Source organism: Felis catus, chromosome A2 (assembly GCF_018350175.1).
Source record: "Felis catus isolate Fca126 chromosome A2, F.catus_Fca126_mat1.0, whole genome shotgun sequence".
NCBI lineage: Eukaryota > Metazoa > Chordata > Mammalia > Carnivora > Felidae > Felis > Felis catus.
The window spans coordinates 84,167,589-84,189,654 of record NC_058369.1 but is presented as its reverse complement, the minus strand read 5'-3'; the positions used below and the strand labels follow the sequence as shown (position 1 = coordinate 84,189,654).

The 22,066-nt window shown below is 34.6% G+C and overlaps 1 long non-coding RNA gene across 2 annotated transcripts in view; it reads right to left on the bottom strand.

Annotated features, from left to right (window-relative positions):
• The window catches only part of LOC123383860, a 124,851-nt gene extending 103,170 nt beyond the window's left edge, over positions 1-21,681 (bottom strand). For both annotated transcript variants that reach the window (XR_006594159.1, XR_006594160.1), the window contains exons 1-3: positions 21,563-21,681; positions 21,422-21,470; positions 11,564-11,633 (exon numbers count right to left, since the gene is read on the bottom strand). This is a non-coding gene — a long non-coding RNA (uncharacterized LOC123383860). The remainder of the gene's footprint in view (positions 1-11,563; positions 11,634-21,421; positions 21,471-21,562) is intronic.
• Positions 21,682-22,066: the final 385 nt, after the last annotated feature.

Sequence of the window (22,066 nt, the reverse complement as noted above, 5' to 3'; positions counted from 1 at the left end):
TGAAGATTGTTTTTTTCTAATAATCTAATTTATGACTTTAAAGTTTCTAATTTATATTGCTTTTTCATAGATTTTACTTTTGTCTTAATTGTCTTTACTTCATCTCTGAAATATCGGTCTATACTTTTTCTGCAAGATGTTATTCTATATATTTTTTTTCTTTTTCTCTTACAATAATTGGTATGTTTGTATGGAATTTGACCAAAACACTTTTCTGTTTCTCTCTCTCTTTTTCTTTTTTTTTTTTAATTTTTTTTAACGTTTATTTATTTTTTGAGACAGAGAGAGACAGAGCATGAATGGGGGAGGGGCAGAGAGAGGGGGAGACACAGAATCGGAAGCAGGCTCCAGGCTCTGAGCCATCAGCCCAGAGCCCGATGCGGGGCTCGAACTCAAGGACCGCAAGATCCTGACCTGAGCTGAAGTCGGACGCTTAACCGACTGAGCCACCCAGGCGCCCCCCTCACTCTCTTTTTCAAGTAAGGCGAGTTTCCCTATACTTTTAGAAAAGATGTGGCAAACTAGAGAAATTTTCTAGTTTCAAGGTTCTACAATTCCATTACCTTTACTGAAGCAATAAAAATATGCATTGATACAGAGTTATGTCTCTTCATTTACCCTCTCCCATCTGTATATTAATATTCTCTTTCTTTGCTTCTATTATGCTTCTTCTCCTGAATTTTTCCTACTCCCAGTATGTTTTCATTCCATGGGGATTTCTATTCAAAAAAAACTTTGGTGTGTTCATTTCAAGAGTTCACAGGGCTTAAACGACTTCCAGAAGCTTTAGACTCTATAATTCCCTTGAAACCACCTGAAAACTAGAGGCTAAAAACCTCCTACCAGTTTTCCTGCTTTCTCAAGAATAATATGTTACTCATTTTACCCAGGCCCTGATGACACTTTGGGGGTTCTCTGTTCTTGGTCCCTCCATGTCTTCTACACTATTACCAAATGGGCCTTGTAAATGTTTGTGCTCTACCTCCACTTGCTTAGATTTGGAGGCTATTTAGTTTTATTATATATATTTATTCTGGAATTTTGGCTTTAAAGTCCTAGTTGCTCTATGTTTTTTATGTGGAAATTTAGGAAGATTAAAAGACTGCAACTGCCATAATCATCTTCCCTAAGTCCAGCACATATATCAGAATCAATGTTATTAAATCTCAAAAAATATATAACAAATTCCCAAGTTATATAAATAGAGCAAGAGTTGGCAGAGGAAAGGATTAAATTTAAATTAGCAGTAATAGAACATTTATGTCTTTTAAAAATTACAGCACTGGTCCTATAAGATGATAACTATATGAGTCCATTATTTTTATGTATGTGCACACACATACAAACATACACAATGTTGATAATAAGCGAGGAATACCAGAAAAATAATATGTTTAAAAACATAAATAAGTAAATCAATCAATCAATCAATCAATCAATCAATCCTTCAACAGTTAAGTGAAATAAGTAGACCAGTAACTGATTATAGTATCTAAATAGAAAAATGGGGGCACCTGGGTGATTCAGTTGGTAAGTGTCCAAATCTTGATCTCAGCTCAGGTCTTGATCTTAAAGCCAAGAGGGTAAGCCCCATGTTGGGCTCCATGTTGGGCTCCATGCTTAAAATATATATTCATAAATAAATGAATGGCTACTGTAAATGAAAGGCTAAAAGATTATATAGTCTTATAAGAAAACCTGAGTCCCCATAAATATGTTTAAAAGGTGTTAGAATACTACAAGATCTAATTCAGAATTCCATCTTATGCCTAAGAGATTTTATTTTGTCTTATTGAAGTATAGTTGACATAAAATATAATATTAGCTTCAGGTATACAACATAATGCTTCAAATTTATATACACTACAAAACTAAGTGATTTTCTAAAATTCACCCAGTAAATTATGAAATATGAAGTACTTCCTTATTCCCTGCTTTAGCATTACATATATTGCAATCAAATGAAATTAAAAATTTTCGTTAAGAGTGCCTGGATGTCCCGGTCAGTTAAGTGTCCAATTTTTTATCTTGGTTCATCATGATCTTGAGGTTCATGGGATTGAGCACCTAATCGGGCTCTGTGCTGGCAGTGGGGAACCTGCTTGGGATTCTCTCTTTCTTTCTCTCTCTCTCTCTGTCTCTCAATCTCCCTGACCCTCCTCTACTCCCAATTGTGCTCTCTCTCTCAAAATAAATAAATAAACTTAATTTTTTTTCATTAATGATCCAGAACAGTCAAAAGTCTGTTTATCCAACCACAGTGCAAACACAGAAATGTTAATAAAATGTTATAATAAATTACATAATTTTGTATAATGATAATGCAATACATTTCTGTCACTGCTTAAATTAATATCTCACTGATACTTTCTAATTTATTTTCCTTCTCTGTTACTTTCAATTCTCAAATACTTGTGACTTAAATGTAAGTCAAAATAAGCCAATGTGTTGATCGACACATGGTAGACACAGGACTAGGAAAAAAACAAAAAAAGGGTCACATGTAGGAAAGGAAAATGGTAAAAAGGCACAGCTTTTCCTGGCTGTCAAAATCCTCAAATGATTCCAACACTTTGTAGAATGGTTGTAGAAAATTTATTCTCCTAATAAATTAACTTCCTGAAAACCAAAAGCACTTTCTCAAAGTTAACATGCACTTTAGGATCAATCACCCTATTTGAGATCATAGAAAATAGAACCACAGGGTTAGAAATTATCTTAGAAACCAAGGCATTTTTCGACATTGGGCAGAGAAGAGCAGGGACGTTCACAGATGGGGGACACCTGGCAATGCACCCAAACACAGAGTGTCTCCCTCATGTATCCTGCCTCTCCCAACATCCTGGGTGTAGTGGGGATAACACTGGGCTACAGGAAGAGGGACTGAAGGGCCTGCATGGCCCATCATACACACTAACCCAGAAGTTTTCGAAACATGAGATAGGATGTGTGCAGAGAAACAAAGTGCGTGTGAGCCAGCATCTCCTAGCAGACAGTCAGGCTTTGAAAAAAAGAGAAAAGAAAAGAAAAGAAAAGAAAAGAAAAGAAAAGAAAAGAAAAGAAAAGAAAAGAAAAGAAAAGAAAAGAAAAGAAAAGAAAAGAAAAGAAAAGAAAAGAAAAGAAAAGAAAAGAAAAGAAAAGAAAAGAAAAGAAAAGAAAAGAAAAGAAAAGAAAAGAAAAGAAAAGAAAAGAAAAGAGAGAAGAGAAGAGAAAGAAGGAAAGGAAGGAAGGAAGGAAGGAAGGAAAAGAAAAAAGGAAGGAAGGAAGGAAGGAAGGAAGGAAGGAAGGAAGGAAGGAAGGAAGGAAGGAAGGAAGGAAGGAAAGAAAGAAAAGAAAAGAAAAAAGAAAGGAAGGAAGAGAGAGAAAGAAAGAGGAAGGAAAAAAGAGAAAAAGGAAAAAAAAATCAAGATGTTTTTCAAATATTACTAGTAGTGTAAGTCTTTCCTTACAAATGAGAATGTTCTGGGGTTCTCAATAGATCAGATGAGTGCAGAACTGTGTTATATTAATTCTACAAGAGTATCTCACTTCACTCAGCACTAGTGACAGGTGCCTGGGTAATTCTGAAGCTCTTCAGAAGACTTCTTCATAGTTTGGAAATCACACATTTTTTTAATGTTTTTATTTTATTTTTTGAGAGAGAGACAGAGAGAGACAGAGAGAGAAAGAGAGAGAGAGAGAAAGAGAACGAGTGAGGGAGGGGCAGAGAAAGAGGGAGACACAGAATCTTAGAAGCAGGCTCCAGGCTCTGAGCTGTCAGCACAGAGCCCAGCTCGGGGCTTGAACTTCATAAACTGTGAGATCATGATTTGAGCCGAAGTCAGACACCCAACTGATTGAGCCACCCAGGCACCTCTGGAAATCACACACTTAATTCAACTACTTCATGGTTTGGGTAAGGAAGTTGAAGTTAAATAATTCCTCTAAGTTAGGAGCAGTTAATCAGTAACAGAGCTGATGTTATAATAAGTATCTTGAGTCCAATTAGAGTGTTATTTGCATTATACATGACACCCTGGACCTCCCTAGAAAATCTTTTAAACTAATTTACTTTTATTTTCCATTTTGCTTACATAACTATGCCTCATTTTGATTGATGGTTCAGTGTTAATTAAAGTGATATAAATTGAGTTATTTAAATGAACTTGTGGAGCTCATGGTTTCCAAAAGACCACAAATAATCTTTGTGAATTTAAGAATCTTACTGAATAGTGCAAAGCATTCATTGCACACCTTCTCTAGTTTATAAACTCTAATTTATCTTATATAAGCAAAGACCAATTATGTAAACTTATAAATGCACCTGTAGAAAAACATAGGTAATGCAAGGATGTGGAAAGTTTAGCTAAGTGACTCCATGGTATTTCTGCCATGGTATTGCTGCCTTGTCCTTCATTTTGTTTGGCCAAGCAGTCTGCAGTGACCTTAAACTGACATTAGCCCCTCATGAAAGCACACACCCTAGATAGCAGCCTGCAGAGTCATGAGCAAATGTTACCTTCCTGATATGACTTTCCCAGCAGCCCTGGTGAGCAACAGCCTCCCTTGCCTCCCACAGCATTTCCCTTAAACTCTCCTTAGAAAATATCACTTTACAACTTACCAAAACCTCGTTCTTTTGATTTTAATTGACCAATCTAACCTTAGCCAGGGAATCCCAAAGCACTCGATCCACAGACCCTAAAAAAAGCATATGCCTCTTGTCTGTCTGGCTCTCTGTCTGCACTCAGCCTTAATCTCCCTATGGGACCCCTCAAAGCTTGCCTGGTACTTCCTCCAAGACCTGTGAGTAATGAACTGTATTTCAATTTCTCTTCTGGTCTGTTGTTGAATCCAGGCTTGTCATGTAGTACTCTGTGCTCCATCTCATAATTATTAATTTGATAAATTCAAAACAATGCGAGAAAATGGGGAAATTTTTAAGGAACAAAATCATATGGAACAGATACCATCAGTATCTACTAAAACCCACTGGAAAAATGAAATAATAGTTTAGATTGATGAACATCATCTCTTTGTAATTTCTCTTTTCTCTTCCACCTGAACTGTTCTTGTAGCTGAATGCCATGTGTTCCTACGGAAATATAGTAATCTCTTTAAACATATTTAATGGAAAACCAAGTAGAGAATACTAACATTCAAGATACTTAATGAAATTATAAATTTCTCAAGAAACAAAATATATAGCACTAATACACTAATATTCTTTTCTCTGTACTAGACAAATTTTCATTTTCAAATAAACTCAGTAAGATGACCCTCAAAATAAGCAGCCACAAAAGTTAAATAGACATAGATTGAAACCTGAGTAACTGATTACTTCAAAAGAAAATATCAAAATTATCATACCTATAGTAATGATAAAAATAACTAATATTTATTCAACACTTTCAATGGACAAACACAGTACTCAGTACTTTATATCTATTTGTCCTATCTCTTTATTATAAATATTATAGGAAGTATGTATTAATATTGAAATTTTGCAAATGAACTAAGGCTCATAGCTATTAAATACATTTTAATCTTTAAAAGCATAATATTTAGAGTAGAGAGATTCGAGTGAAAAATCTAGTTTTGTTACATACATACTAAGTGTGGGGCAAAGACAAGTTATTAAATCTCCCTGAGTGTAGAATTTCTACTCCAATAATTGGGCTAATCCTACTTATCTTGCAAGATTATTATGAGAACCAGAGACTACTTATGAATGAACCAGGCCATAGAAGGCATTTAACATGCTGGAACCAATATTCTACTTCTTCACTACGTGTGTAACTAGTGCTAACTACTACGACTGCTATGCTACTTTATGCTGTTCCTATTTCTATCATCAAGAAGACTTTGGCTTTTACTATTACAATTTTATTTCTTCCCATGTAACTAAAATGGCCAAAAAAATGCAGGAACCATAATTGTAAGAGTTCATCATAAGCTACTTTCTCAGAGATGACATTTCAAAAGTGACCTTATTTCCAAATGAGTCACACCTCTTGAGGAATTAGTAGGTAGAGTACGTAGAACACTCTGTACTGCAGAGATTAACATCCTCCAGCCATTTCTAAGAATGTAGCAGACACTGAAGCAAATTACTATCTATTTATTTTCCCGAAACTGATATTCTTTATAACTAGCTGATAATCAGTGGTTAATTCAAAAGATAATCATTCTCCATAATTGGCTCATTTTTAATAATCTTGGTGGAACCTTCAGTAAAAGGTCACTCACTATCACTCCAAGGAAAGGATTCCAGGAGCCTAACAATTACCTCCCTGGAGTAAGATTATTTTCCCATTAACCTTTTAAATACAACTACATAAGTTTATTAACAAGAAAAAATCCATTTGTTAAACTCAAGAGGATTTTTATGGCATACAATTTGTCATTTTAAAACATATTAATTTCCCTCACCCAGAATTACAACCAATCCGAAACCATCTTAGGCAGTTCATCTCCTGCGCTGTAGTAAGCACAAACTAAAGGTTCATTACTACCATGTAATAATTCTAATGATGTTTTAAAATGTCAGTAAACTCCTGTCTAATCAATTTGTCTTCCCTAACCCCATCTATTATTACTAACACAGGTACTAACATTTTGATCATTGGCCTATCAAATGCAAGGATCATTTAACTCAAAATCACCCATTTCTTAATATTTCTCTGCAGTAATATAAATCTGCTCAATACTTCTTATAAGCCATCTAGAAACTTATATGAGTTGAACTGTTGATTGGAAATTTAAATTAATAAATGGGTCTTGGTGATAACTCATATTAGTAGGTCTTCTTGGACACGGAATAATATAAAGATGATATTTAAAAAAAACACTTCAGTTTTTATTCATTCTAACAAAGACTTATTAAATGTACAACTATACTCAGCCCCACTTATTTAGCTTCACTTCATATTGAGTAGTCTGCTTCCAGTTTTCTAAGCTGGAATTTATAGTCATCAAAATAATTTCCCCCTTTTCTAAATTCCTTGCTAATGTCTCATTAATGAACCAATCTTCTTCCATTCCCCAAATATTTTTGATATGCAAACTGCATGCCATCTACTCAGGAAAAGGCAGTTCCAAACTCATCTCTAACTGGTGGAATCTTAGATATCCCTCAAAGACACTGTTTAAATACAGAGCAGAAGTATTATTTCCCTACAGCAAATTGCTAGAATTAGGTGAAAGAGCACTTATAGACATAAATGAATAAATGTCATTCCCTTTGATGTCAGAAACTCTATTAGAAGAGTTACAAATTATATGGAAGAAAAAGGATTACCAATGGATGCCTTCCTTGGGGAAATGTGCTTTCTTCCCTCTACCTCAGGAGTGGGTGCACTTTTTAAGGGCTCATGGATATATATTTAATGAATACCAATTTAGTGCCTACTATGTGCCAACATGCTTCTAGAGATCTAACGGTGACTAAGACAAGAAAACTTACACTCTAGATAGGAGAGAAAGAAAATATTGAAGTAAACAAAAAATGAACATGACAATATACTAGATGACACTGAGCTTTGGGAATAAAAAATATATAATAAAGTACTGGGACGCTATGAGTACTTTAGATGGGGCAGACAGAAAAGTCAGCTCAAAGAAGTTACCATATGAATTAATAAATGTAAAATTTAACAAGGAAAGAGTAACTGACTGGCAGGAACAAATCGATTAGCTGAATGTGAACTGTTCTTAAAATATTCACCTTCTTCAAGGAGGTATGCTCTCTCCAGTCACCAGGACTCCAAAACTAGATAAGGATTAAATGTCAGAACAGGGGCATTAAGGATTCATACATGGTCCAGGAAGTTTGAGAAATGGGTTAATCCTGAATTGGTCACTCTAAGATAGAGGGTTTTTTTTTAATTTGTTAAGCTATGAAACAAATATTTGGTACTACCTTTGGTTCTACCTATTTTGCACAAAGCACTATTCTATGCATTTTCCTATTAATAGATAATTCATTTACCAGCTTCAGGACTGGACCAGCTTCAGGACAGATTAAAGTGTTTATAGACTACTACATTCAGCAGAGATTTATTCAGTTTCATGTAAATGGTTAGCATTAACAGAATTTTAAAAATTAACCTACTCTCCTGGTGATACATAAAACACTGCTTTTGACATCTTTACCATGATATGTGAACACAAAAGTTTAGATTATAGACTGTTAACACTCTAACCTTTCCTCGCTCAAATTTGGTACCACTCATTCCCTTTAGTGTGCATTAATTACTTTGGCTATTTTAACCATTTTGACAACACTCATAACCAAGCCATGACTTGTTCTCAAACGTTTGCCTGAGTCCAGAAAGCAGTGTCATCATTGGTAACTCAAAACAAAACCCTCTTTGAAGGGCCATTATGGTAATTTTTTTAAGTGGAAAGTTTTCCAGCATGCTAAATACTTTAAAAATGAAAACCAATATTTATAAAACATATCAAAAGTACTTCAGAAAAATTATTGTAGGATAGTGAGTCAATAAATAATGAAAGCCTATTTCAGGAATATAGTACCGTCAGCCAAAGTGCTTTATGGATAGAGATAGCTTCAATCATTCTCTCCAAAGTAGAAGGCACTTTATATCATAGCCATTTATGGTAAGAAAAATAAAATGACTATAACTTACTTAAAAAAAAAAGAGTGTTAAATGGCAAATTGTGATCAGTAAAACACATCCAGTTTAGGATGGCAATACTTGAGCCAAAAGTATCATGAAAATTAATTTCATCCTCAAATCAATTATGAAAAAGTAATTCCAAATTGTATTGTCAGTAAAACTGAAAATGGTGAGGACAAAATACTTGCATTAAGTTAGATGCCAACACTCAGCATATTGATCTATGTGTTTTGTTATCATATGCCTTTGTAAGAACAAAGAAGCTAAGGTTTTACCAGAAAGACTAAAAACCAAAACAAAATGGCAGCAAAACACATGAGGCCTTATGCCCTACATGACACCAAAGCCCATAAACTAATGAAAACTATCTTTTAGTATAGGAAAAATCAATTCAAAAAAATAGATTTGACTGCATCAGAATTAGAAGTCACTAACTGTAGAATAACTGTTTATAAAAAGGAAGACTTTGTTTAGAATGCCTTTACTGATGACATGATTCCTTGTTATGTCTGCACAGTGGCTATGGTTGCTTTTATTCCTGTGCCTTAAATTTTCTACTCCTTGTGTTTTGCTATTGTTACTGTACATTCTATAGTGTATACAACTTTTACATTGAGAAGCTGACTTAACAATATTACTCGGGGTCTTTCAAAGCTGATTTATTAACTATCTCTTCTAGAGAAACTAGAACCCAATACAGCATGATCGAATTCTTTGGAAATTCAGGATGACTGGAAGTTTTGCCACCTCGTTTTATTTTGTTGTTGGATAAGATTGCATACTGGTTTTATGTGATTGGCTTCGGTTTTTATCAACTACTTGAACATATATTATTTAATCCTGTAAGTTCTATTAAAATTTTCCTATACAAATAGAGAGTTAAATTTCAGGCCTCGAGATGATGTTCTGGAAATCAATCCCATTTTTTTTTTTTACCTGCTGCCCTGCAATTGAGCGTCACACTGTTTAGTATCTATAATGCCATCATGTGCATTTTATAGATTATTTTTCACAATTATAGATTCATGCTTTTATCATGCCAACCCCAATAGTTTACTACTATGTTCAGAGTTTGTGCAGATATGATTCAAATATTCCATCAAATTGTTCTAATTACGGATCTATTTAAATACAGATAGAGGATAAATTTAATATTTCTTTAAAAAATCATTTGACTATATAGAACTGAAAATCACCAGAACCACAGGACACCTCAGATTACTACTGCACTTATTCTATGAGTTCTTTCATTGTTTTCTTGGTGTACTTGCTATGCTGCATTTCTTGTCTTCCTCTAAACTCTCTGACTTTCATTGTCTGCATGAAAACTATTAATTTCCCCCTCTTTGATATTCTATTCGAAATAATTCTTTTTTCTTTGCACTAAATATTTCTATTTTCTCCTATGGCTCCAAAGCGATCTATACACCAGTTAAAACTACTTGTTTTTTATATCTCTATTCCTAAATTCTTTCCTCAGTTCTACTCGTACATTTCCTTATGTCATATTTTCAGCTATGTGCTGATCATTAGCTTTTGCATATCCAAGAGATCTTCAAATTTAGCATTTTAAATGAAATAAACAGGGGCGTCTAGGTGGCTCAGTTGGTTAAGCGTCGGACTTTGATTCAGGTCATGATCTCATGGTTTGTGAGTTGGAGCCCCGCGTCAGGCTCTGTGCTGACAGCTCAGAGCCTAGAGCCTGCTTCAGATCCTGTGTCTCCCTCTCTCTCTGACCCTTCCCCACTCACACTCTGTCTCTCTCTCCTTCAAAAATAAATAAACATTTTAAAAAATGTAAATGAAATAAACATATGTTTCCAGTAATATGGTTGGATAGATAATTGGACTTACTTTTCCACTAGGAGAAAAAAAAAAGTCAAAACCAAACAAAGCCCCCAAAAAGCAAACAAAGAAAACTCTTTTTTTTAAAGCTGATGTATAGTTGACACAAAGAAACTTCTAATAAGCATTATTGAACTAGCAAGAAAGTAATACATTTTCAGGAAGCAAAGAAGTGAAGACAGGGAAGAGAACAAAGCAGAGCACTGCCCAGCATGTCATCCTGAGTACATTTCTCGAATGGGGGGAAGCCATTGGTACACAAAGTCTACTAGAGGAAGGTAAAAAGGTCTAAACCCAAGGCACATCCTAGGCGAGGAACCTAGCAAGTAATCTCTATACAATAAAGCTAGGGCCTTCTCCAGAGTAGCCAAACGGTAACATTTGAGGACACATTCCTGTAGAAGACCATCCTCACTGCTGAGAGCAACTAGTTTCCTGGGGTTCCAAAACCAACTTCAGTTTTGATAATTCGTTACATGGACTCACAGAACTTATGGAAAGCTATTACACTCACAATTAGAGTTTATTACAGGGAAAAGATACGGATTAAAACCAACAAAAGAAACAAGATCATAGGGTGAGGTCCAGGAGGGTTCCAGAGATGTAGTTTCTCATGTCCTTACCCCATGGAGTCAGAAGATAGTAATTTCCCAGTGGCAGTGTGCGACAATACACATGAAGTACTGGAAACTAGGAAGGTTCACCTGAGTTTCCACGTTCAGAATTTTTACTGGGGCTCCACTGCATAAGCATGATTGATTGTTTGAGTGCCACATGGTTGATCTTCGGCTCTGAGTCAATTGATACCACATGGCCCAAAGTTCAGCCATTGATCACATTTTTAGTCTTTCTGGCATGGCCAGCCCACATGCAAGGACTATTGAGTATGGCTACACACATCTCTTAAGTCCAGTGTAGATAGGCCTTACACTAAAAAGTCAAGGGGAAAGGCAGACCTTTTTTTTGGGCAAGGCCAGTTTCTTTACTACACAAGCCCAAAAGGCTATATAAGTAATGTAAAAGTAAATTATGTATAAACTCAAAGAATAAATAAATAAACCAGAATATGAAGAAATACTGTCTTAGATCTTGCTTACCAGGGAAGAAAACAACGATCGTTAAAAATCTGGAACCACAGCTGACCTTCACATCTTCTTTTGTGAAGTTCTAGGGGTGAAACATTAGATTATAAAGAGAGAAAGAGATGGGTAGATATGAAGATCTATATTTGTACACCATTGAATACATATTAATACACAGAATTTTTTGTGTTTTTTTTTCATTCATCCTACTGAAGGTTCCCTTTGAATTTCATCATATATATTTGCTGTAATAAATATTCCTTAAAAATGTTTTTGCTTGCTTTGAAATTATCAGGTGAAAATAAATAAGATGTTTGTAGCACATTAAGCTTGCAAAGCTTTGTAAAATGTATTGTTCTAATCCTTAAAATGACTCTAAGAAATAGACCTTACCATTATCCCTATTTTACAATCAAGGAGAATAGAGTAATCAAATATGAAATGCTGCAGATAAAGCAAGTAAGATGATAACTGAGAATTAACAGTGAGTTAAGCAACCTGGAAATAACTGGTGACCTCTACCAGAGAGTTTCTGTAGAGGGATGGGTCACAAAAGAAAGGGGAGAGAGAGATTGGAAGTGGACAGAATGGAATATCTTTCAAGGTGTGCTGCCTACAGAACAAAGAAATGATGTGGTAGTTAATGGAGGAGTGGGATAAAAAGCAGAGTTTACTTTTTTAAAATTGAAGAAATAATGGCATGTTTGCATGATAATGAGATCAGTGGAGCAGGGGTCAAAACATTAATAAAGTGGGAGAGGTGAGAGCATTAAGGACCCACTTAAGGACTCTGGTCCTGAATTAAAAGTCAGCCAGTCAGCAATGTTGCCTCTGTTTCTCTCTTCCAGCTGCACCAGTTTAGCCCAGAATGGGCAATGTAGGGTTTAACTGGGGTGTGGCTTTGCCAAGTGGTTAGTACTAAGTGCCTAAGTCTTTAAATCCTTCCTCCTGTCCTTGCAAGTAAGGATACAGTATCAATAATAATAGTAGCAATAATCAATGATACTAACAATAAAATACAATATTAACAATGACAATCATAAAATAATCCCATTAGTTTCATCTTTAAGTGCCACCTATGTTCCAAATACGGTTCCAGCACCAAAATGAATCATCAAGAATCCTTGCAAATATTCTGTAAAATGTGTTTTACCAACACCAATTTACAGAAGAGAAAACTGAAGCTTGGGGCTGGTAAATAGTACCTCCAAGTCTTTTAGATTCCAACACCCATGAGGTGTAAAATGCCTACCATGGTATTTAAACATAGTAGGTTCTCAGCAAAAGACAGTTCTTACTACTTATGTCTGTTCATCATTTTCCAAGAGAACATTAAAAAGAGAGCAAAAAATTCTGTCTAATAAATGCTTTAAAGTGTGTGGATAGTTTTGGGACTGGGCACTATTTTAACTAGGCATTATCAAGCCATTAGTAGATAACATGGGCTGGGTGATTATGTCTTTCTGGCCTTCTTTGCTTCTAGCCCAGTTCCAAACTGAAGCCCCATCTTTAAGTACAATTGTTTCTTTATTTTCATTGACCTGTTGTATTTCTCCTTGTTGACTGCACAAGACTTCAGTAAGTCCAACCAATGACATGACACAAAGAATTTGCACAGGCTCCTCTTCCAACTCCTTTCCAGGAAAGAGCTATGCCACACAGACCTCAAATGTAAGAAAATCCACATCCAGTACTTGAGGAGCTCCTGCTTGCATTTTACAACTTCAGCAAAATGGGCTCTTTTTAACAACAATAACAAAAAAATTACCAAAGAGATCTATGAAACTCACTACTGTTTCTATGGAGGGAAGGCAAGTAAATTGCTTATAATTTAAATTAGGATTGTTTCAAAAGACAAATAATCCCCTGTGCAACAAAGGATTCGCTCTTGAAATAATCTCTTCAACAGCAGGAGTGATAGAAGCTTATAAATTTAAGGGAAAAGAGATTTTAGATGGTTACTAAAGACTTCAGGTACTTTCCTAGAGAAAAAAAGAACAGGATAATAAATTGGAAGAGACTTTTTGAGTACAAGCTGTTCTTAACATAGTTCTAAAAGCAGAAGTATTCAAAAGGGATCCAGAGTTGGAAGTATGGGGAGAAGATAACAGATCTGCAACTAGCCTATAAATGACCACAGTATTAAATATCATTCCTCCAAGTATTCAAATATTGAGTCCATTCATTTGTTTTTCCACTTGATTTTCTTATAATAACTCTGTTCCTTGATCTTCAGAACTCCAGATTCTAAAATAATTTAGTTTTTTTAATTGATTGAATTAATTCATTTCTTCACTGATAGCAGATTTCTAAAAGTGTTTTTCACACTTAGAATAAAGTAAGGTATAATGGTATTAAGTTTTATGAAATATGTGACTCTCCGTATCTTACTGTTTTATAACAGTAGAAAACATACAGGAAATCTTATAAGAGAAAGTAACAGCCTTCCTTAAAAAACAAAAACAAAAACAAAAACAAAAAACAAACAAACAAACAGGATGGTGAAAACATTTTCCTCCATGCTATTCAATTAAAACTGAAATGTTCACAGGCATTTTCTTTTATTATTCTGAGATGAATACATGTGACAATGAACACTTAGAAGCACAAATAAAGTAGAAGAGTAGAGAATGCTGTCTCAAGAGAATGTAGCTTTCCCATTTATGTATTAAGAATATAATTGTTAAGTTTCAAATCAAGGCTATGAGGCCACTAATTAAAATATTTTACAAAGTAAGTGTCAGGTGAGTTTTACCTTCATAGTAATTACATAAACAGCTAAAAATAAGTGTAAGAAAATAATGACATAACTGTGCTTTGTATAGAATTTTTTCAGGAAGCAAAAAGGTGGGAAAATAAAAAGATGTTCTTTTAATTAGGTCTCAAAAATCTTTTAAATTCTCACTGATATCAAAAGCCAAAAAGTGAATTTTAAAATGGTCTCACTCTAAGAATTGATAAGAAAGAAGTGAAGTATATTTGAAGTTGATATGATTATATATCTGAAAAATTCCAAAAAGTAGATGGAAAAAGTGAATTTTGTGAGGTAGCAAGTTATAGAATAGATAAAAATCAGCAGTCTTCTTATATTAAAATAGATAACATTGTGTGTGTGTATAGATAGGATAGATAGATAGATAGATAGATAGATAGATAGATAGATAGATAGATACACATATGGGTGTATATGGGTGTATATGTATAATATTATGTATGCATATGTATGTTTATAAAGACTATATATATTTTATATAAAGAGGCTCAATCTTGCCTATAATTTAAAAAAATGCAATATCACCTGAAGATAAATAAGAATTAAAGTTTGGGAACAATATCACTGAGAGTCTCTGAGGAAAAGGCACACTGCAAGAAGGGAACTAAAATACATTTTAACATTTTACAGTTATCAAAAAAACAGTAAAATTACATAAGCATTTACCCTTTGATAAAGCAATCTCACTTTGGAAGATCCATTCCAAAAGCACACTGAGAGAAATTTATAAAAATTATATGCCAATGCTATTCATTGTAACAAGGCACTTTTAGATGACAACAGGTATAAGTCAGCTACTATCACAATAATTTTGTGTAACAAATCACAAATTTCCATGGCTTACAAAAGGACACATTTATTTCTTGTTCATGCTTTTGCTAGCCAGCTGGGATTTTTCAGAGACATATCTGGTCTTAGCTCCATATCATAGATGAGTATAAGCCCACTGCCCAGGCTGTTGTTTACCTGGAACCAGTGGGGTACATGGGGCAGATGCAAAAGAGAGCAAGGGCAAACACATCAACTTTTCTCATGCCTTAGCATCAGGTTCACCAGTATTCTCTTTACCAAGGCAAATCACCTAGTCAAAGCTAAAATCAGGGTTTGGCCAGTATATATAACATACCATAAGGAAAGAATGAGTAATATTACAATAGGAAAGTAAAGAATAAGGACTATAATTCATTCTATTAGACAACCCAAATTTTCCTCAGTAGGGAACTTGTTGAACAAAGTATGGCACATCCAAAAACTAGGGAACTGTGAAGCTATAATGAAGAATAACATATAACCCTGAAAAAAAAATCAAGAATACAATGTTATTTGAAAAGGACAAAAGTGAGAAAATGTGTATATTATACTTCCCATCTTTTTAAAATTTTTTTAAATGTTTATTTATTTTTGAGAGAGAGAGAGAGAGAGAGACAAAGCTCGAGAGGGGAAGGACCAGAGAGAAACACAGAATCTGAAGCAGGCTCCTGGCTCCGAGCTGTCAGCACAGAGCCTGATGTGGGGCTCGAACTGACAAACCATGAGATCATGACCTGAGCCAAAGTCTGGCACTTAACCGACTGAGCCACCCAGGCGCCCCTATATTTCCCATTTTAATTACCACGTTTTCGTGACAACTATGATGCAAAAAACTAAATATGTTACTCAAGTTACCTCAGGTACCAATTTTGATTTATAACATAAAACTATGTTCTCTCATGTTTAGTTTATAGCTCATTGTCTACAAACCATAAGAAGAAAAAAATAGTGATATAGGTAGGAAGGAGAGAGACCATGTTTCAGGAAATTTAGACCATAAATCTAGATTTATGGTTAAACTTTCTGAATAACTTAGACATAGTTTTGAGACCTCCCAAGACTGAGCACACTGTGTTAGGTAGAATAAAGTTTGGTTTGGTTTGGTTTGATTAAGAGACCTCATTAGCCATATCTCCCTATTCATGTCCCTTATCCAAATTCCGGATAGCCTTGACTATGCTCTCCAACTTCTTAATGACATTAGCTGTCAGCCACTGCCATTACTGACCTTCCATCCTTAAGCTTTCCTTTTTCCTTACTCAGAATAGCAATGTATAAAAAGGTAGCATAAAACCTCTACTAAATTCTTCAGCCCTATTCATCTTTCTGTTGATTTTCTAGTTTTCTCTTCTTTTTGAAGTAATTCTTGGATTCTCTGTGTTCTTTTGTTTCTACATCCTCACCAAAGACACTTGCTTGGCTCTTCAACAGTCCCAGTAGATTAGCAGCACGAACTATACTCCTTAGAGAAAGTAGAAAGAATTAGAGATTATACTTGCTACAAGTTTCCTAGATCAGGGTTTTCTGTAAGTAGTTGTACAGCAAAATTGTCAGGGAAACTTTTGGGAAGTTCTAATTCTGGTCTTCATTTCCAAAGTTGAAATTCATTATAAAAAAAAATAACATTTGGTCTTATAGAGTTGATAACCACTGTAGTAAATAAAAATAATAGTTGAGAGTTTGACTAATAGGTTTTTGAACAGTTTAGAATTGCAGGATAGGGAAAATTCTGTTTAAAGAACAAAAAATGATCTTGGTGAAATTAAAACAATGAGAATTGATAATAATTTTTTAATATCTCCAAAGAAGTATGTTCAATACAATACTAATTAAATAATCGAGTGTTTAATAAGCTGCTCTGTTCTCATTTGTATCACTGAAATCATTTTGTGACAGTTCTGGCTCATTTTCTTTTGTCTTATCCTGTGATTCCTGGGGACAGGATAAGAACAAAGCTATCTCTTCAGTAACCTTTTAAAAAAATCTCTTCGTTGAGGGGTGCCTGGGTGGCTCAGTTGGTTGCATGTCCAACTCTTGATTTTGACTCAGGTCATGATTCCAACGTCATGGGATCAGGCCCTGTGTCTGGCTCCACACTGGGTATGGAGCCTACTTAAGATTTTCTCTCTCGCTTTGCCCCTCCCTCCTCAGTCTGTGCACATGCATGCATGCTCACTCTCTTTCTCTCTCTCTCCAAAAAACTCTTTATCGAACTTGTCTGATAGACCTAATTTTCTAACCCATTGCTTTCCCATAAACCCTGAAAGTCCAAAATTCAAGCCAGTAGAAGCAGAATGTTTGAAATTCAGATTAGCACTTTATTTCATTTATTTCTTTATAAAATATCCTTCCATCCTTACTAGTATCATAATTCACACAAGCTTTTATATATATTACAACGTTGTCTCTTCATGTCTTCTTGTCTATAAAAATGTTTCAGCAATATGCTATGCTCTGCAACCGATGTCAAACACAGTTATGCCAGCTAGCTTAATTTATTAAATACTACTCAAAAAAGGGGGGAAAAGTCAAATAAATTCCATTTCTACCTACATGCAATTGAAAGTTTTGTGAAGTGTTAAAAGAATGCCATTTACTTTCATTTCTTGATGATACTCAAGTGCTTTATATAAAATAACAATAAAAAAAAAATCTGCTGTCAGTATCCACTGCCTAGCCCAGGTTGACACATTTTCTCTCTATAGTTACTCAATTTCCTCCAAGAAAAACAGGTTGATTTTTATTCTGTTTTGGGCTTGGGCGGGGGGGCGGGGAATGTGGGGGGGTTGCCACTACTACTCAGTAAATAGATTTAATATCTATGGATTTTAGATCAACCAACTGCCAAATTTACTTTATCTTTTCTTTTCCTCAGCAGATCTCTGTCTTCCTATCTCAAGATCCTTAATTTAAATCACATACACAACAATCCTTCTATCCTGTAAACTAACATATTCACAGTTGTCAAGGATTAAGATGTGGACGATTTTGGGTGGCCATTAACCTACCTGGCACAAATCAAAACAAAAGGAAACATGACTCCTCCTCCATGAAGCCTCTCTGGATTCCTCAGGCACACTAAGGTATCTTCTTTATGGGCTCATAGAGTATATTTTGCATATCGCTATTGTTGGTACTTGTATGATTAGCCAGCTTGTCTCCCTGTAAGTGACCTAAAGAGAATGGTTGTGCCACATGTCCAGCTCTGTGTCCATTATACTTGCCACTGAGTAGATCATTAAAAAAAAAAAAAATTAGCTGAGTGGCAAAGTACCAATCACAACTGACACTAAAAGTATTCTTAAACTGGGATCTTTTCATTGTTTCCTGATAGAAATGTATTTATATATACTTGGTTTCTAGGGCTTGTGGGTGGTATCATGGTAAAAAGAGATCAATGAATTGGTCTGCTCCAAAATTAGTCATTTTTATGACTGACAAATGTTAACAATAAGTTATGTGTTCCCACTCCTTAGCCGAGGATTTATTCCCATCTGATTTTTCCCTGTAGTCACCAAAAATTTCAAGGTATTTATAGTAAAAGCCATCAGATGAAATAACTTTTCATCTTTAGGAAATAGAGACTAGTCTATAAACTATTATGTATTACAAGATTTCTGATACCTATCCCCCTGAAAAAGAATATGACTTTTCTTATAAAGATATTTATTTATAAATACTGTATTTAAAAAAAAAGAATTTGGTCATGACATTAAGCAAGAATCTTACCTTATGACATTTAAATTTCAAAATGTGCTCTTAAGGTTTCTTTTTTCCCCATTGCAGAAAAAATTCTCATTTGTATATTATTAGAAACAAGGTAAAATAAATATAATATCCTTACAGATCACTCTAGGTAAGGCTGATTTTGTTCAGAGAGGTTAACAATATTGATACTATAATGATCTTACTATTTATTAATAAATATCTGTATGACATATAGTTTGCTGTGACAAAATGACAGTTTTTCAATAAAATATTTATTAGGTCTGTAGCATGTTGCACAGACTGCAGAATAATTGAAAGGAATGGCATGCATTTGATCAATACCATGAAAAACAGACGAGTCTGGATAATTTACCTCTAACAGAAAATGATTTTCCGTGCATGTAACTCATCAGCAGCATCAGTGGGAAATAACAGGCATTAACGGCAAGAGAGCTAGGTACCTACTATCATATTTCAGTAATTGGATTAGATTCTGCAGTTTAGGTTTGTCTCACCATTTTACTTCTTTGTCAGGCTCATAAGAACAGCCATAAAATAAAAAGGAGTAGCATTCTCATTAGATGTTTCTGGTAGCAAACAAGAGAGTACATCACAACGTAAGACAAATGGGGACTTTTTGAACTCAGCCACTCCTCATCAGTTGGTGCAAACCATCTATAGAACTGCCTAGTAGACTAACAAAAAAGCATTATACTTGTATAAATGTAAATGTATAACAAAGTCAATAAATGCTAGTAATTATAACTGAAGAGAAACTCCAACATTGTTATTTCAATTATAATGGAATAAATTTAATAATCATTAATTTTTGAGAGACAAAAACATTGGCAAAGCTCATCTTATTTTGGAAATCTTGCCATTTGTAATGACATGGATTACATTATACTCCCCCTTAGAGTATAATGCTAAGTGAAATAAGTCAGTCAGAGAAATACAAATACCATATGATTTCACTCATATGTGGAATTTAAGAAACAAAACAAATGAACAAAGGAAACAAAAAGAGACAGACACACAGGGAGAGACAAACCAAGAAACTGACTTTTTTTTTAATATTATATATATATATATATATATATATATATATATATATATATGGAGAGAGAGAGAGAGAGAGAGAGAGAGAGAGAGAGAGCGCGCACAAGTGGGGGAAGGGCAGAGAGAGAGGGAGACACAAAATCAGAAGCAGGCTCCAGACTTTGTGCTGTCAGCACAGAGCCCCATGCAGGGCTTGAACTCATGAACCATGAGATCATGACCTGAGTCAAAGTCAAAGGCTTAACCAACTGAGCCACCTAGGGGCCCCAACAGACTCTTAACTATAGAAAACAAACTGATAGTTACCAGAGGGGAGGTGGGTAGGGGGATGGACAAAAGAGGTGATGGGAATTAAGGAGCACACTTATTGTGATGAGCACTGGGTGATGTATGAAGTTGTTGAATCACTATATTGTACACTTGAAACTAATATAACACTGTATGTTAACTATAATGGAATTAAAATAAAACCTTAATAAATTAAAAAAAAAACTGTTTTGTGTAAGTATGTAGGGAAGGAAAGTCTTTCCCTCTGCCCTCCTAGGTTCTATAGCTACGTCTTTGAAATAAACTAACAACAGGCAGATTGACAGGAGAAAAGACACACAAATGTACTAATATTTAATATTCATACACAAAGGAATCACAGGAAAAAATAAAGCGAACACCCAAAAAACTAGGAAGATTTGAAAGCTTATATGTTGTCTTAATAGGGGAGGGGGAGGGGAGAGGCAGGTCACTTAAGGGAGAGTAAATGATCTTTAGGAAAGATGAATGGGCCCTTAGAGAATAGATGGTAGGTATGATTGTTTGTTACAAAGTTTGTCTGGCTGTGATGTTGACTTGGAGTCTCTTCTACTGTGATAAGAATCAATCTACCCTGGTTAATGAAACTCCTGGGAAGAGGATTTATGACAATTTAGTTTCTTTTGGAGGGTCTGTCTTTAGGCAGATGACGAGAATTAAAAGAAAATCTCCCTGCATTTTCTGTTTTTCAAGTGCCTTCAGCTCAAAATAATCAAAATATATCAAAGCCAGATATTTTGGGGTGGCATATCCTGAACTTCATTTGTTAATACTTTATTAAGTTATCCCCAAATTCAGAGTACTAATAAATCAAAAAGAAACTTAGGCTATGAAGTTTAGAATTAGAAGTATGATTCTAATATGAACAGAATAATAAATGTTTTTGAAATTTCTGAATTTGGAAGTTAAATTCTTTAGGAACTCTACTGATGGCTTTGAAGGAGATAAAAATCTCTTCTATTACCTTTATATCCTACGTAAATCTAACTGAGAGGTTTTCATTTTCCTTTATCTCTTCTCATGTTATTTTAAAAGTGTTTGCTTTTTAATGCCAATATCTTCAAGATAAGATTCATATGTTCTCACAGGAGTGAAATAAAAGAAATGAAGACACATTTTGCAAAATTGGTAATGTGGTTATTTTTGGACTGGCATTAGATAGCACAACAGAGTCATTGTTATGTTCTAAGTTCTGCTTTTTCAGTGATATGACTCACCTGAGATGCTTTTCCATCATTCCTATTATTTTCTCTAAGAACAGTCCACCTAAATCACAAAGGGCATATTATTAATGTGCTTTGGCAAGGACACTTGACAGAGAAAACAGCAACCCTCACAAAAGGTACCATTGTACTCACATTAAGTTAACCTGAAAAGTGTCAGACTTTTTCCGATGAGTTGTCTTCTGTTAATGGTACTAAAAGAACAGACAATTCTCATTTTAGAGAAATCCAGCAAAGTAGGCTTTCTTCTATCTTCAAATAAGATGGAAAGAGAAATTTAACATGAATGTGGATCTCTAAAGATCATAATATTTAATGTGTGAATTTAAGTCCATTGTGTATATAATTATTTGGCAAAAAGTAACTTCCCTTTTAGTTTGCAGTGAATTTGTAATTAATGTTCATGATACACAGGAATTCAAACTTCATAAACTGTGTCCACAGACATTATTTTGATTAAATCTTACAAACTTCCTGGGAAATAGTTATTACAATTTCGTTTTTGGAATAGAAAATGTGATGCTCAAAGATCTCATGGCACCTAGCCAAAAGATGAATCTTCTAACTCCATTTCCTTTGTTCTTTTCATTAAATCTCAGCAAGTCTTAATTGTCCTGAACATATGACATAATGAATTAA